The sequence below is a fragment of the Oncorhynchus gorbuscha genome, unplaced genomic scaffold (assembly GCF_021184085.1).
Source record: "Oncorhynchus gorbuscha isolate QuinsamMale2020 ecotype Even-year unplaced genomic scaffold, OgorEven_v1.0 Un_scaffold_3557, whole genome shotgun sequence".
Classification (NCBI taxonomy): Eukaryota; Metazoa; Chordata; class Actinopteri; order Salmoniformes; family Salmonidae; genus Oncorhynchus; species Oncorhynchus gorbuscha.
The window spans coordinates 32,079-46,043 of record NW_025747765.1 but is presented as its reverse complement, the minus strand read 5'-3'; the positions used below and the strand labels follow the sequence as shown (position 1 = coordinate 46,043).

The 13,965-nt window shown below is 47.7% G+C and overlaps 1 pseudogene; it reads left to right on the top strand.

The window, feature by feature from the left end:
* Nucleotides 1-344: 344 nt before the first annotated feature.
* On the top strand, nt 345-12,622 carry LOC124027922 (annotated as a pseudogene).
* Nucleotides 12,623-13,965: the final 1,343 nt, after the last annotated feature.

The window sequence follows — 13,965 nt, the reverse complement described above, 5'->3', positions numbered from 1 at the left end:
CACTCTCTCTCTCTCTCTCTCTCTCTCTCTCTCTCTCTCTCTCTCCCTCTCAACTCTCTCTCTCTCCACTCCCCCTTAACCTCTCTCCTCCCCCTTCAACTCTCTCTCTCTCCACTCCCCCTTAACCTCTCTCACTCCCCCCTTCAACTCTCTCTCTCTCCACTCCCCCCTTTACCTCTCTCCTCTCTCCACTCCCCCCTTCACCTCTCTCTCTCTCTCCACTCCCCCTTCACCTCTCTATCTCTCTCCACTCCCCCTTCACCTCCCTCTCTCTCTCCTCTCCCCTCTTCATCTCTACTCCCCCTTCTCCTCTCTCTCTCTCTCTCTCTCTCTCTCTCTCTCTCTCTCTCTCTCTCTCTCTCTCCACTCCCCCCTTCACCTCTCTCTCTCTCTCCCTCCCCCTTCTCTCAGAGTGTTTTTCTCAGCGTGTGATGGTATCTTCACCAACTATAACTGGACAGAGCAGAACCTGGAGGGAATGAAGGCCTACTCAGCTGCTCAGGGCCGGCTGGCGGACATCTTTGTTGGGGTGGACGTGTTCGCCAGGGGAGAGGTGGTGGGGGGAAGCTGGAGACTAATAAGGTTAGAACTGGGAGGGTAGGAGGGGGAGGGTAGGTGGGGAGGATCGGAGGGGGAGGGTCGGAGGGGAGGGTCAGAGGGGAGGGTCGGAGGGGGTAGGAGGGGGGGTAGGAGGGGGAAGGGTAGGAGGAGGGAGATGGTGGGAGAAGGGTGGGGTGTGTGGGTAGGAGGGTGGGAGGGAGGGGAGGAGAAGGGTGGGAGGGGGGTAGAGAGTTGGTGGGAGAAGGGGGTGTGTGTCAGTGCTTAGTCACAGGTACGTGTGTGTCTTCTTAAAGAAGTGGAGTTTATTATGGTTGTGTGTGTGTGTGTCTGTGATCATAAAGTGGTGTGTGCTCGTAACAATATATAAACACCAGTCCCTCCCTCCCCAGGCTCTGGAGATGATTCGTAAACATGACTTCTCCACGGCCATCTTTGCTCCAGGCTGGGTGTACGAGTCCATCCCAGACAAGAATGACTTCAGGAAGGAACAGGACAAGTGAGATGAACTTCTGCTGCTTTTACTGTCTAGTGTAGCGCTGTGGTTGTTTTGTCTAGTGTAGCGCTGTGGTTGTTTTGTCTAGTGTTGCGCTGTGGTTGTTTTGTCTAGTGTAGTGCTGTGGTTGTTTTGTCTGTGGTTGTTTTGTCTAGTGTAGCGCTGTGGTTGTTTTGTCTAGTGTAGTGCTGTGGTTGTTTTGGGGATTTTGTCTAGTGTAGTGCTGTGTAGTTGTTTTGGGGATTTTGTCTAGTGTAGCACTGTGGTTGTTTTGTCTAGTGTAGCGCTGTGGTTGTTTTGTCTAGTGTAGCGCTGTGGTTGTTTTGTCTAGTGTAGCGCTGTGGTTGTTTGTGGTTGTTTTGGGGATTTTGTCTAGTGTAGCGCTGTGGTTGTTTTGTCTAGTGTAGCGCTGTGGTTGTTTTGTCTAGTGTAGCGCTGTGGTTGTTTTCTAGTCTAGTGTAGCGCTGTGGTTGTTTTGTCTAGTGTAGCACCGGTTGTTTTGTCTAGTGTAGCGCTGTGGTTGTTTTGTCTAGTGTAGCGCTGTGGTTGTTTTGTCTAGTGTAGCGCTGTGGTTGTTTTGTCTAGTGTAGCGCTGTGGTTGTTTTGTCTAGTGTAGCGCTGTGGTTGTTTTGTCTAGTGTAGCACTGTGGTTGTTTTGTCTAGTGTAGCGCTGTGGTTGTTTTGTCTAGGGGATTTTGTCTAGTGTAGTGCTGTGGTTGTTTTTTGGGGATTTTGTCTAGTGTAGCGCTGTGGTTGTTTTGTCTAGTGTAGCGCTGTGGTTGTTTTGTCTAGTGTAGCGCTGTGGTTGTTTTGTCTAGTGTAGCGCTGTGGTTGTTTTGGGGATTTTGTCTAGTGTAGCGCTGTGGTTGTTTTGTCTAGTGTAGCGCTGTGGTTGTTTTGTCTAGTGTAGCGCTGTGGTTGTTTTGTCTAGTGTAGCGCTGTGGTTGTTTTGTCTAGTGTAGCACCGGTTGTTTTGTCTAGTGTAGCGCTGTGGTTGTTTTGGGGATTTTGTCTAGTGTAGCGCTATGGTTGTTTTGTCTAGTGTAGCGCTGTGGTTGTTTTGTCTAGTGTAGTGCTGTGGTTGTTTTGTCTAGTGCAGCACTGTGGTTGTTTTGGGGATTTTGTCTAGTGTAGCGCTATGGTTGTTTTGTCTAGTGTAGCGCTGTGGTTGTTTTGTCTAGTGTAGTGCTGTGGTTGTTTTGTCTAGTGCAGCACTGTGGTTGTTTTGGGGATTTTGTCTAGTGTAGCGCTATGGTTGTTTTGTCTAGTGTAGCGCTGTGGTTGTTTTGTCTAGTGTAGTGCTGTGGTTGTTTTGTCTAGTGTAGCACTGTGGTTGTTTTGTCTAGTGTAGCGCTATGGTTGTTTTGTCTAGTGTAGCGCTATGGTTGTTTTGTCTAGTGTAGCGCTGTGGTTGTTTTGTCTAGTGTAGTGCTGTGGTTGTTTTGTCTAGTGTAGCGCTGTGGTTGTTTTGTCTAGTGTAGCGCTGTGGTTGTTTTGGGGATTTTGTCTAGTGTAGCGCTATGGTTGTTTTGTCTAGTGTAGCGCTGTGGTTGTTTTGTCTAGTGTAGCGCTGTGGTTGTTTTGTCTAGTGTAGCGCTGTGGTTGTTTTGGGGATTTTGTCTAGTGTAGTGCTGTGGTTGTTTTGTCTAGTGTAGCGCTGTGGTTGTTTTGTCTAGTGTAGTGCTGTGGTTGTTTTGTCTAGTGTAGCGCTGTGGTTGTTTTGTCTAGTGTAGTGCTGTGGTTGTTTTGTCTAGTGTAGCGCTGTGGTTGTTTTGGGGATTTTGTCTAGTGTAGCACTGGGGTTGTTTTGTCTAGTGTAGCGCTGTGGTTGTTTTGTCTAGTGTAGTGCTGTGGTTGTTTTGTCTAGTGTAGCGCTGTGGTTGTTTTGTCTAGTGTAGTGCTGTGGTTGTTTTGTCTAGTGTAGTGCTGTGGTTGTTTTGTCTAGTGTAGCGCTGTGGTTGTTTTGTCTAGTGTAGCGCTGTGGTTGTTTTGTCTAGTGTAGCGCTGTGGTTGTTTTGGGGATTTTGTCTAGTGTAGCGCTGTGGTTGTTTTGGGGATTTTGTATGATGTCGTGGAATGTTTTATCGAACACCACACCTTAAATGCCTCTGGGAAATATGAAGTGATGCTGTCTATCTAAGGACTTTAGATGAGTACAAGGCATGTAGCTAACACCTGGCGCTAACACCTGGCGCTAACACCTGACGCTAACACCTGACGCTAACACCTGACGCTAACACCTGGAGCTAACACCTGATGCTAACACCTGATGCTAACACCTGATGCTAACACCTGATGCTAACACCTGATGCTAACATCTGGTGTCATGTTTGTTATACATGGTCCCTGGACCCTGTTGAATAAACTAATAAAATAGACTATATTTTCTCTCTTATAAAAGCGCTCACTCATACCACACGTAGCATAGCCACAGTAGAAAGTGACCCTCCTATGTCGTATCCGACAATGTCACATCCTGTTTCCTGTGTGCAGGTTCTGGTCTCTTCTGTCTGACTTCCTGTATGTCCACCGGCCCTCGTCGCCCCTCCCTTTCGTCTCCTCCTTCTGCCACGGTGCTGGGACCAGCCTCTACTGGAGGGGACAGGTGAGTGAGTCAACCAATCAGAGGACGGGTTCTATGTCTAGAATATTCATAAAATTGCCCCCACCATGGCTGCCTGGGTATTGTGATGCAATTTTATTTATTATTTTTTATATATTTTTACTTTCCATGATAATGTAGAATTTTCATTCAAATGATGTTAACTGATGTGGCTCATGCAATATAATGTATTTGTCAGTTGAGTTGTATCAACAAATCACAGCACATATTGACGGGTACACTTCCTGCTTTGCTCCTATGGGTACACTTCCTGCTCTGCTCCTATGGGTACACTTCCTGCTCTGCTCCTATGGGGTACACTTCCTGCTCTGCTCCTATGGGTACACTTCCTGCTCTGCTCCTATGGGTACACTTCCTGCTCTGCTCCTATGGATACACTTCCTGCTCTGCTCCTATGGGGTACACTTCCTGCTCTGCTCCTATTGGTACACTTCCTGCTTTGCTCCTATGGGTACACTTCCTGCTCTGCTCCTATGGGTACACTTCCTGCTTTGCTCCAATGGGTACACTTCCTGCTTTGCTCCAATGGGTACACTTCCTGCTCTGCTCCTATGGGGTACACTCGCAATGGCTGCCAGTCCACCCATTATGCCATAATTGACTTGAATGGGGACGCCTGTTCTATTCATTTTATTTCTATGGCAGCACATGCAGTTAGGAGAGGAGAAAATGTGCTCAGCGGTTATTACGGAGACTGCGGTCGTTTGGCTGCCCAATTATCGGTGTCCAAAATTCCATGACTGTCACACGACTCATAACAACAAGGATCTGGGTCTTCTTTGGAATGCATTGTACTGCAATATGTATCATTGGATGGGATTCTGTCCTCTTCGTGTCCTGTAGTTACCCTCTGACCTTTCCTGTGTGTGTCTATCTGCTGGGTTGTGTAGCGTGAGGTGGATCGTAGCTGGTTCAACCTGGATGCCCAGGAGCTGCAACCTCTATACTACAGAGAGACTCTCGAGGGGGAGGGGTGGCTGAGGACCCAGGGCTGCCCTGAAGATGCCTGGAGCGGGGGCAGCTCTCTGCTCGTAGAGGGCGTCCTACCCTCCATGCTGTCTAAAGTCTGCGCCAGGTAGGGGAGTGTGTGGGGGAGTGTGTGTTCATGAGGGCTTGTATATTCCTCTTACAGCTTTAAGGATTCAAATGCTATGGCCCCTCTCTTCCCCTTCCCATCGCTCCCTCTCTTCTCCCTCTTCCCCTTCCCCTCGCTCCCCCTCTTCCCCTTCCCCTCGCTCCCCCTCTTCCCCTTCCCCTCTCTTCTCCCTCTCTTCCCCTTCCCATCGCTCCCTCTCTTCTCCCTCTCTTCCCTTTCCCCTTGCTCCCTCCCTTCCCCTTCCCCTTGCTCCCTCCCTTCCCCTTCCCCTCGCTCCCTCCCTTCCCCTTCCCCTCGCTCCCTCCCTTCCCCTTCCCCTCGCTCCCTCCCTTCCCCTTCCCCTCGCTCCCTCCCTTCCCCTTCCCCTCGCTCCCTCTCTTCTCCCTCCCCTCGCTCCCTCCCTTCCCCTTCCCCTCGCTCCCTCTCTTCTCCCTCTCTCCCCTCTCTTCCCCTCCTCCCTCTCTTCTCCTTCCCTCCCTCTCTTCTCCCTCTCTTCCCTTTCCCCTCGCTCCCTCCCTTCCCCTTCCCATTGCTCCCTCTCTTCTCCCTCTCTCCCCTCCCAGGATCTTTTCTCTCCAGGTGCCTCTATCCTCCAGGGTCTTTGTGTCTCTGATCTATAAGCCGTCTCCTGGGGTCACTGTCTCTCTGGAGTTAAAGACTGCTGATGCTACACTCTGCACACACAGAGGTGTTCAGGATATACCTAGTGAGTCATATCACACAGAGGTGTTCAGGATATACCTAGTGAGTCATATCACACAGGTGTTCAGGATATACCTAGTGAGTCATATCACACAGGTGTTCAGGATATACCTAGTAAGTCATATCACACAGAGGTGTTCAGGATATACCTAGTGAGTCATATCACACAGAGGTGTTCAGGGTATACCTAGTGAGTCATATCACACAGAGGTGTTCAGGATATACCTAGTGAGTCATATCACACAGAGATGTTCAGGATATACCTAGTGAGTCATATCACACACAGTTCACGATATACCTAGTGAGTCATATCACACACAGTTCAGGATATACCTAGTGAGTCATATCACACACAGTTCAAGATATACCTAGTGAGTCATATCACACAGAGGTGTTCAGGGTATACCTAGTGAGTCATATCACACAGAGGTGTTCAGGGTATACCTAGTGAGTCATATCACACAGAGGTGTTCAGGGTATACCTAGTGAGTCATATCACACAGAGGTGTTCAGGATATACCTAGTGAGTCACATCACACAGAGGTGTTCAGGATATACCTAGTGAGTCATATCACACAGAGGTGTTCAGGATATACCTAGTGAGTCATATCACACAGAGGTGTTCAGGATATACCTAGTGAGTCATATCACACACAGTTCAGGATATACCTAGTGAGTCATATCACACACAGTTCAGGATATACCTAGTGAGTCATATCACACAGAGGTGTTCAGGGTATACCTAGTGAGTCATATCACACAGAGGTGTTCAGGGTATACCTAGTGAGTCATATCACACAGAGGTGTTCAGGGTATACCTAGTGAGTCATATCACACAGAGGTGTTCAGGATATACCTAGTGAGTCACATCACACAGAGGTGTTCAGGATATACCTAGTGAGTCATATCACACAGAGGTGTTCAGGATATACCTAGTGAGTCATATCACACAGAGGTGTTCAGGATATACCTAGTGAGTCATATCACACAGAGGTGTTCAGGATATACCTAGTGAGTCATATCACACAGAGGTGTTCGATATACCTAGTGAGTCATATCACACAGAGGTGTTCAGGATATACCTAGTGAGTCATATCACACAGAGGTGTTTGATATACCTAGTGAGTCATATCACACAGGTGTTCAGGATATACCTAGTGAGTCATATCACACAGAGGTGTTCAGGATATACCTAGTGAGTCATATCACACAGAGATGTTCAGGATATACCTAGTGAGTCATATCACACACAGTTCACGATATACCTAGTGAGTCATATCACACACAGTTCAGGATATACCTAGTGAGTCATATCACACACAGTTCAAGATATACCTAGTGAGTCATATCACACAGAGGTGTTCAGGGTATACCTAGTGAGTCATATCACACAGAGGTGTTCAGGGTATACCTAGTGAGTCATATCACACAGAGGTGTTCAGGGTATACCTAGTGAGTCATATCACACAGAGGTGTTCAGGATATACCTAGTGAGTCACATCACACAGAGGTGTTCAGGATATACCTAGTGAGTCATATCACACAGAGGTGTTCAGGATATACCTAGTGAGTCATATCACACAGAGGTGTTCAGGATATACCTAGTGAGTCATATCACACACAGTTCAGGATATACCTAGTGAGTCATATCACACACAGTTCAGGATATACCTAGTGAGTCATATCACACAGAGGTGTTCAGGGTATACCTAGTGAGTCATATCACACAGAGGTGTTCAGGGTATACCTAGTGAGTCATATCACACAGAGGTGTTCAGGATATACCTAGTGAGTCATATCACACAGAGGTGTTCAGGATATACCTAGTGAGTCATATCACACAGAGGTGTTCAGGATATACCTAGTGAGTCATATCACACAGAGGTGTTCAGGATATACCTAGTGAGTCATATCACACAGAGGTGTTCAGGATATACCTAGTGAGTCATATCACACAGAGGTGTTCGATATACCTAGTGAGTCATATCACACAGGTGTTCAGGATATACCTAGTGAGTCATATCACACAGAGGTGTTTGATATACCTAGTGAGTCATATCACACAGGTGTTCAGGATATACCTAGTGAGTCATATCACACAGAGGTGTTCGATATACCTAGTGAGTCATATCACACAGAGGTGTTCAGGATATACCTAGTGAGTCATATCACACAGAGGTGTTCGATATACCTAGTGAGTCATATCACACAGAGGTGTTCAGGATATACCTAGTGAGTCATATCACACAGAGGTGTTCAGGATATACCTAGTGAGTCATATCACACAGAGGTGTTCAGGATATACCTAGTGAGTCATATCACACAGAGGTGTTCAGGATATACCTAGTGAGTCATATCACACAGAGGTGTTCAGGATATACCTAGTGAGTCATATCACACAGAGGTGTTCAGGATATACCTAGTGAGTCATATCACACAGAGGTGTTCAGGATATACCTAGTGAGTCATATCACACAGAGGTGTTCAGGATATCCCTGTGTTGTATTATTATTGGTGTGTGTGTGTGTGTGTGTGTGTGTGTGTGTGTGTGTGTGTGTGTGTGTGTGTGTGTGTGTGTGTGTGTGTGTGTGTGTGTGTGTGTGTGTGTGTGTGTGTGTGTGTAGCCAGCAGTATTGAGCCCGTTGCTTTAACAGAGGACCACCAGTTGATGAGACAGTTCTCTCAGAGCTGTGGACAGTGGAACCCAGACGGATGGACTGTCAGGTAAGAAGACCTCTGTGTTGGAGCTGCAGGGCTGTGCTCTGAGGGATGTGTGAGTGTTGGAGCTGCAGGGCTGTGCTCTGAGGGATGTGTGAGTGTTGGAGCTGCAGGGCTGTGCTCTGAGGGGTGTGTGAGTGTTGGAGCTGCAGGGCTGTGCTCTGAGGGATGTGTGAGTGTTGGAGCTGCAGGGCTGTGCTCTGAGGGGTGTGTGAGTGTTGGAGCTGCAGGGCTGTGCTCTGAGGGGTGTGTGAGTGTTGGAGCTGCAGGGCTGTGCTCTGAGGGATGTGTGAGTGTTGGAGCTGCAGGGCTGTGCTCTTAGGGGTGTGTGAGTGTTGGAGCTGCAGGGCTGTGCTCTGAGGGATGTGTGAGTGTTGGAGCTGCAGGGCTGTGCTCTGAGGGATGTGTGAGTGTTGGAGCTGCAGGGCTGTGCTCTGAGGGGTGTGTGAGTGTTGGAGCAGAAGGGCTGTGCTTTGAGGGATGTGTGAGTGTTGGAGCTGCAGGGCTGTGCTCTGAGGGATGTGTGTGTGTGATATAGGCTAGTAGTACTGTTTGTAATAACGTGTGTGTGTGTGTGTGTGTGTGTGTGTGTGTGTGTGTGTGTGTGTGTGTGTGTGTGTGTGTGTGTGTGTGTGTGTGTGTGTGTGTGTGTGTGTGTGTGTGTGTGTGTGTGTGTGTGTGTGTGTGTGTGTGTGTGTGTGTGTGTGTGTGCCTGGTGTTCCCAGTTGGAGCTGCAGGGCTGTGCTCTGAGGGATGTGTGTGTGATATAGGCTAGTAATACTGTTTGTAATAACGTGTGTGTGTGTGTGTGTGTGTGATATAGGCTAGTAATACTGTTTGTAATAACGTGTGTGTGTGATATAGGCTAGTAATACTGTTTGTAATAACGTGTGTGTGTGTGTGTGTGTGTGTGTGTGTGTGTGTGTGTGTGTGTGTGTGTGTGTGTGTGTGTGTGTGTGTGTGTGTGTGTGTGTGATATAGGCTAGTAATACTGTTTGTAATAACGTGTGTGTGTGTGATATAGGCTAGTAATACTGTTTGTAATAACGTGTGTGTGTGTGTGTATGTGTGTGTGTGTCAGGTGTTCCCAGTTGGAGCTGCAGGGCTGTGCTCTGAGGGATGTGTGTGTCAGCGTGCAGCGTGATGGAGGAGATAAGGACACACCCTTCAAATGCCGGGTCGGAGAGATTATGGTGAGAGAGAGAGACCTCACCACAGAATTACCCATCACCAGAATCATATCTGTCCCCGACTCTTAGGCCTGGGGCCTCACTTATCAATGTTGTGTAGAAACTGTTTTAAAATACGGAATTTAGAATGTTCGTACGCACAGGGAAAAAAAAGTGAGATTTCTAGAACAATCCTAAGAGCATTATAGGCCCACCGGTAGGATATAACCACATACAGTAGAATGAACCAGTCGTGTTTCCCACCTGGCCACCACATACAGTAGAATGAACCAGTCCTTCTTCCCACCTGGCCACCACATACAGTAGAATGAACCAGTCGTGTTTCCCACCTGGCCACCACATACAGTAGAATGAACCAGTCCTCCTTCCCACCTGGCCACCACATACAGTAGAATGAACCAGTCGTGTTTCCCACCTGGCCACCACATACAGTAGAATGAACCAGTCGTGTTTCCCACCTGGCCACCACATACAGTAGAATGAACCAGTCCTTCCCACCTGGCCACCACATACAGTAGAATGAACCAGTCGTGTTTTCCACCTGGCCACCACATACAGTAGAATGAACCAGTCGTGTTTCCCACCTGGCCACCACATACAGTAGAATGAACCAGTCGTGTTTCCCACCTGGCCACCACATACAGTAGAATGAACCAGTCATGTTTCCCACCTGGCCACCACATACAGTAGAATGAACCAGTCCTTCCCACCTGGCCACCACATACAGTAGAATGAACCAGTCGTGTTTCCCACCTGGCCACCACATACAGTAGAATGAACCAGTCCTTCCCACCTGGCCACCACATACAGTAGAATGAACCAGTCGTGTTTTCCACCTGGCCACCACATACAGTAGAATGAACCAGTCGTGTTTTCCACCTGGCCACCACATACAGTAGAATGAACCAGTCCTTTCTTCCCACCTGGCCACCACATACAGTAGAATGAACCAGTCCTTCTTCCCACCTGGCCACCACATACAGTAGAATGAACCAGTCCTTCCCACCTGGCCACCACATACAGTAGAATGAACCAGTCCTTTCTTCCCACCTGGCCACCACATACAGTAGAATGAACCAGTCCTTCCCACCTGGCCACCACATACAGTAGAATGAACCAGTCCTTCCCACCTGGCCACCACATACAGTAGAATGAACCAGTCGTGTTTCCCACCTGGCCACCACATACAGTAGAATGAACCAGTCCTTCTTCCCACCTGGCCACCACATACAGTAGAATGAACCAGTCCTTCCCACCTGGCCACCACATACAGTAGAATGAACCAGTCCTTCCCACCTGGCCACCACATACAGTAGAATGAACCAGTCGTGTTTTCCACCTGGCCACCACATACAGTAGAATGAACCAGTCCTTCCCACCTGGCCACCACATACAGTAGAATGAACCAGTCGTGTTTCCCACCTGGCCACCACATACAGTAGAATGAACCAGTCGTGTTTCCCACCTGGCCACCACATACAGTAGAATGAACCAGTCCTCCTTCCCACCTGGCCACCACATACAGTAGAATGAACCAGTCGTGTTTCCCACCTGGCCACCACATACAGTAGAATGAATCAGTCGTGTTTCCCACCTGGCCACCACATACAGTAGAATGAACCAGTCGTGTTTCCCACCTGGCCACCACATACAGTAGAATGAACCAGTCCTTCTTCCCACCTGGCCACCACATACAGTAGAATGAACCAGTCGTGTTTCCCACCTGGCCACCACATACAGTAGAATGAACCAGTCCTTCCCACCTGGCCACCACATACAGTAGAATGAACCAGTCCTTCCCACCTGGCCACCACATAAGATATAAGATGTCTGTCTTTGTCTCCCTCCTCCCAGATCCTGGACGCTGAGTCCCTCTCCGTTCCTCCCCTCCCAGTCCAGAGTGTGTGTCTTTATGACGTGGTGTGGCTGAGGGGCGCCAATAAACTTAATCTCAACGCCACCCTGCGCTGGCGCTACCCTGCCCAACTCGTACGCCACTTCCTGGTGTACTGGCGCCGGCTGAGGGGTCCAGACCCCCGGATCCCATCTGGCAAGCTGGCCCTGATTGGCCGAGCCTACTGCCCCTTATTCCGGGTGACCGAGCTGACGGTTCCAGAACCTCCAGGTCTTCTAGAACTGGTGGTGGAACCCGTGTCCCGGGAAGGGTTCCGTGTTCCTGAGTCCCAATGGGGGAGGAGGAGTCTCAGTTATACTGAGGAGAGGACGGACCAATCATAAGACACTGAAAGGGTAGCAATGTACTGGCTGTCCCAAATGGAACCCTATTCCCTATATAGTGCACTACATGGACCCATAGGGCTCTGGCCAATGTAGTGCACTATATAGGGAATAGGGTGCCATTTGGGATGTACTACTATCACTTCCTGTCTCCTGGCCAGTCAGTGATAACCTGATTCAGTAAGCTAGTTTGTAGTGATGTGATCCTCCTAGTCACCTATAGAGTTAAACCATTTTATTCTAGTCAAGAAAGTATTAAAAATATATATGTAATTATCTTCCCAGAACAATTAGGGGAACTCAATTAAGGCCAGAAGTCAACATGAAGCGCGCTGTAGGTACTTCCTGATTGAGCCGACATCTGCAGCTCTTACTGTGAATGCAATCTGAGCAGATGCAGGGACATTGCCTTTAAAAAGGTGCATTGTTGAGAGCTCTCTACAACGTGCCCCCAGATTGAATCCTCGGAGAGCAAGCAGGACTGGACAGGAAGCCAGAACACAGTCCGGTGTCTTCTGGGTGCAGAGCAAGGGAAGGATACTTCAAGCAGAACATAGAGACTCCCCGCAATACATATAGAGACTCCCCGCAATACATAGAGACTCCCCGCAATACATATAGAGACTCCCCACAATACATATAGACTCCCCGCAATACATATAGAGACTCCCCACAATACATATAGAGACTCCCCACAATACATATAGAGACTCCCCACAATACATATAGAGACTCCCCACAATACATATAGAGACTCCCCACAATACATATAGAGACTCCCCACAATACATATAGAGACTCCCCACAATACATATAGAGACTCCCCACAATACATATAGAGACTCCCCACAATACATATAGAGACTCCCCACAATACATATAGAGACTCCCCACAATACATATAGAGACTCCCCACAATACATATAGAGACTCCCCACAATACATATAGAGACTCCCCACAATACATATAGAGACTCCCCACAATACATATAGAGACTCCCATATAGAGACTCCCCACAATACATATAGAGACTCCCCACAATACATATAGAGACTCCCCACAATACATATAGAGACTCCCCACAATACATATAGACTCCCCGCAATACATATAGACTCCCCATACATAGACTCCCACAATACATATAGAGACTCCCCACAATACATATAGAGACTCCCCACAATACATATAGAGACTCCCCAATTGGGCAAAAGACATTCCCCTCTGCAACCCAGAAACCAAGTGGTCAAGGAGCGTGTCAATACGTTAATCGGAGATCGAAGGAGGCTGTGGCCCCTCCCATTACGGACTTCCAGAGGATGCACCAGAGTCTCCTCGCGACAGGACGTGACACACCCTTTTTTTCTAAGGAGAAAAGCAAGCGTTTAAACTACACGCTACGCATCCTTTCATCTAGAAAAACATTATTCACCACATGATAAATTAATTGAAGCATCAATAAAGATACTTAAAAAATAAAAATTAAACACATTCTGAATTTTGTTTTTGAGTCATAGCATTTCCACTACAGCGTTCCATGTTGGTTACTGAATGTCTGACAAGAGATCTGTTTGACAAAACATAATAATAATAATAATATATGCCATTTAGCAGACGCTTTTATCCAAGTCATGTGTGCATCTGTTTGACAAAACCCTGGCGTTACAAGCGCCATGCTCTACCAACTGAGCTACAGAAGGACATTTTAGAAATGTATGAAAGAATTAGAGACTTAGTTTCATATTTTAGTTAACAAAATCTCCACCAAAACATTCAAACAGGCACACTATTTAGAAAAAAAGCTTTTTATTTATTATTGTTCTTAAGCTCAAATTTACAAAGAAAATCCAAATCAGTTAAATCAACAGATCTTAAGTACTGGTCCGTATCCCCTGTAGTAGCTCTGGTGCAGGGTGTCTTTCAGCTGCTCTCTCATCATTGTCCTCCAATAGTGAAGAGCGAAGCCGGAGAAAAAAACACCCTGGACCAGAGCTACTGCTGCAAGAGACGAGCTGAACACTGATATAGTGCACCATCTGAAATGGCACCCTATTCCCTATATAGTGCACCATCTGAAATGGCACCCTATTCCCTATATAGTGCACCATCTGAAATGGCACCCTATTCCCTATATAGTGCACCATCTGAAATGGCACCCTATTCCCTATATAGTGCACCATCTGAAATGGCACCCTATTCCCTATATAGTGCACCAGTATGGAAGCAGATTCTGTGGTGGATAATGGTACAGTGTGGATGATGTGGGACTGAGCAGTTGGTCGTCAGTAATGGTACGAGATAGAGATCAATATATGATGCTGGACTGAGCAGTCGGTTATATTT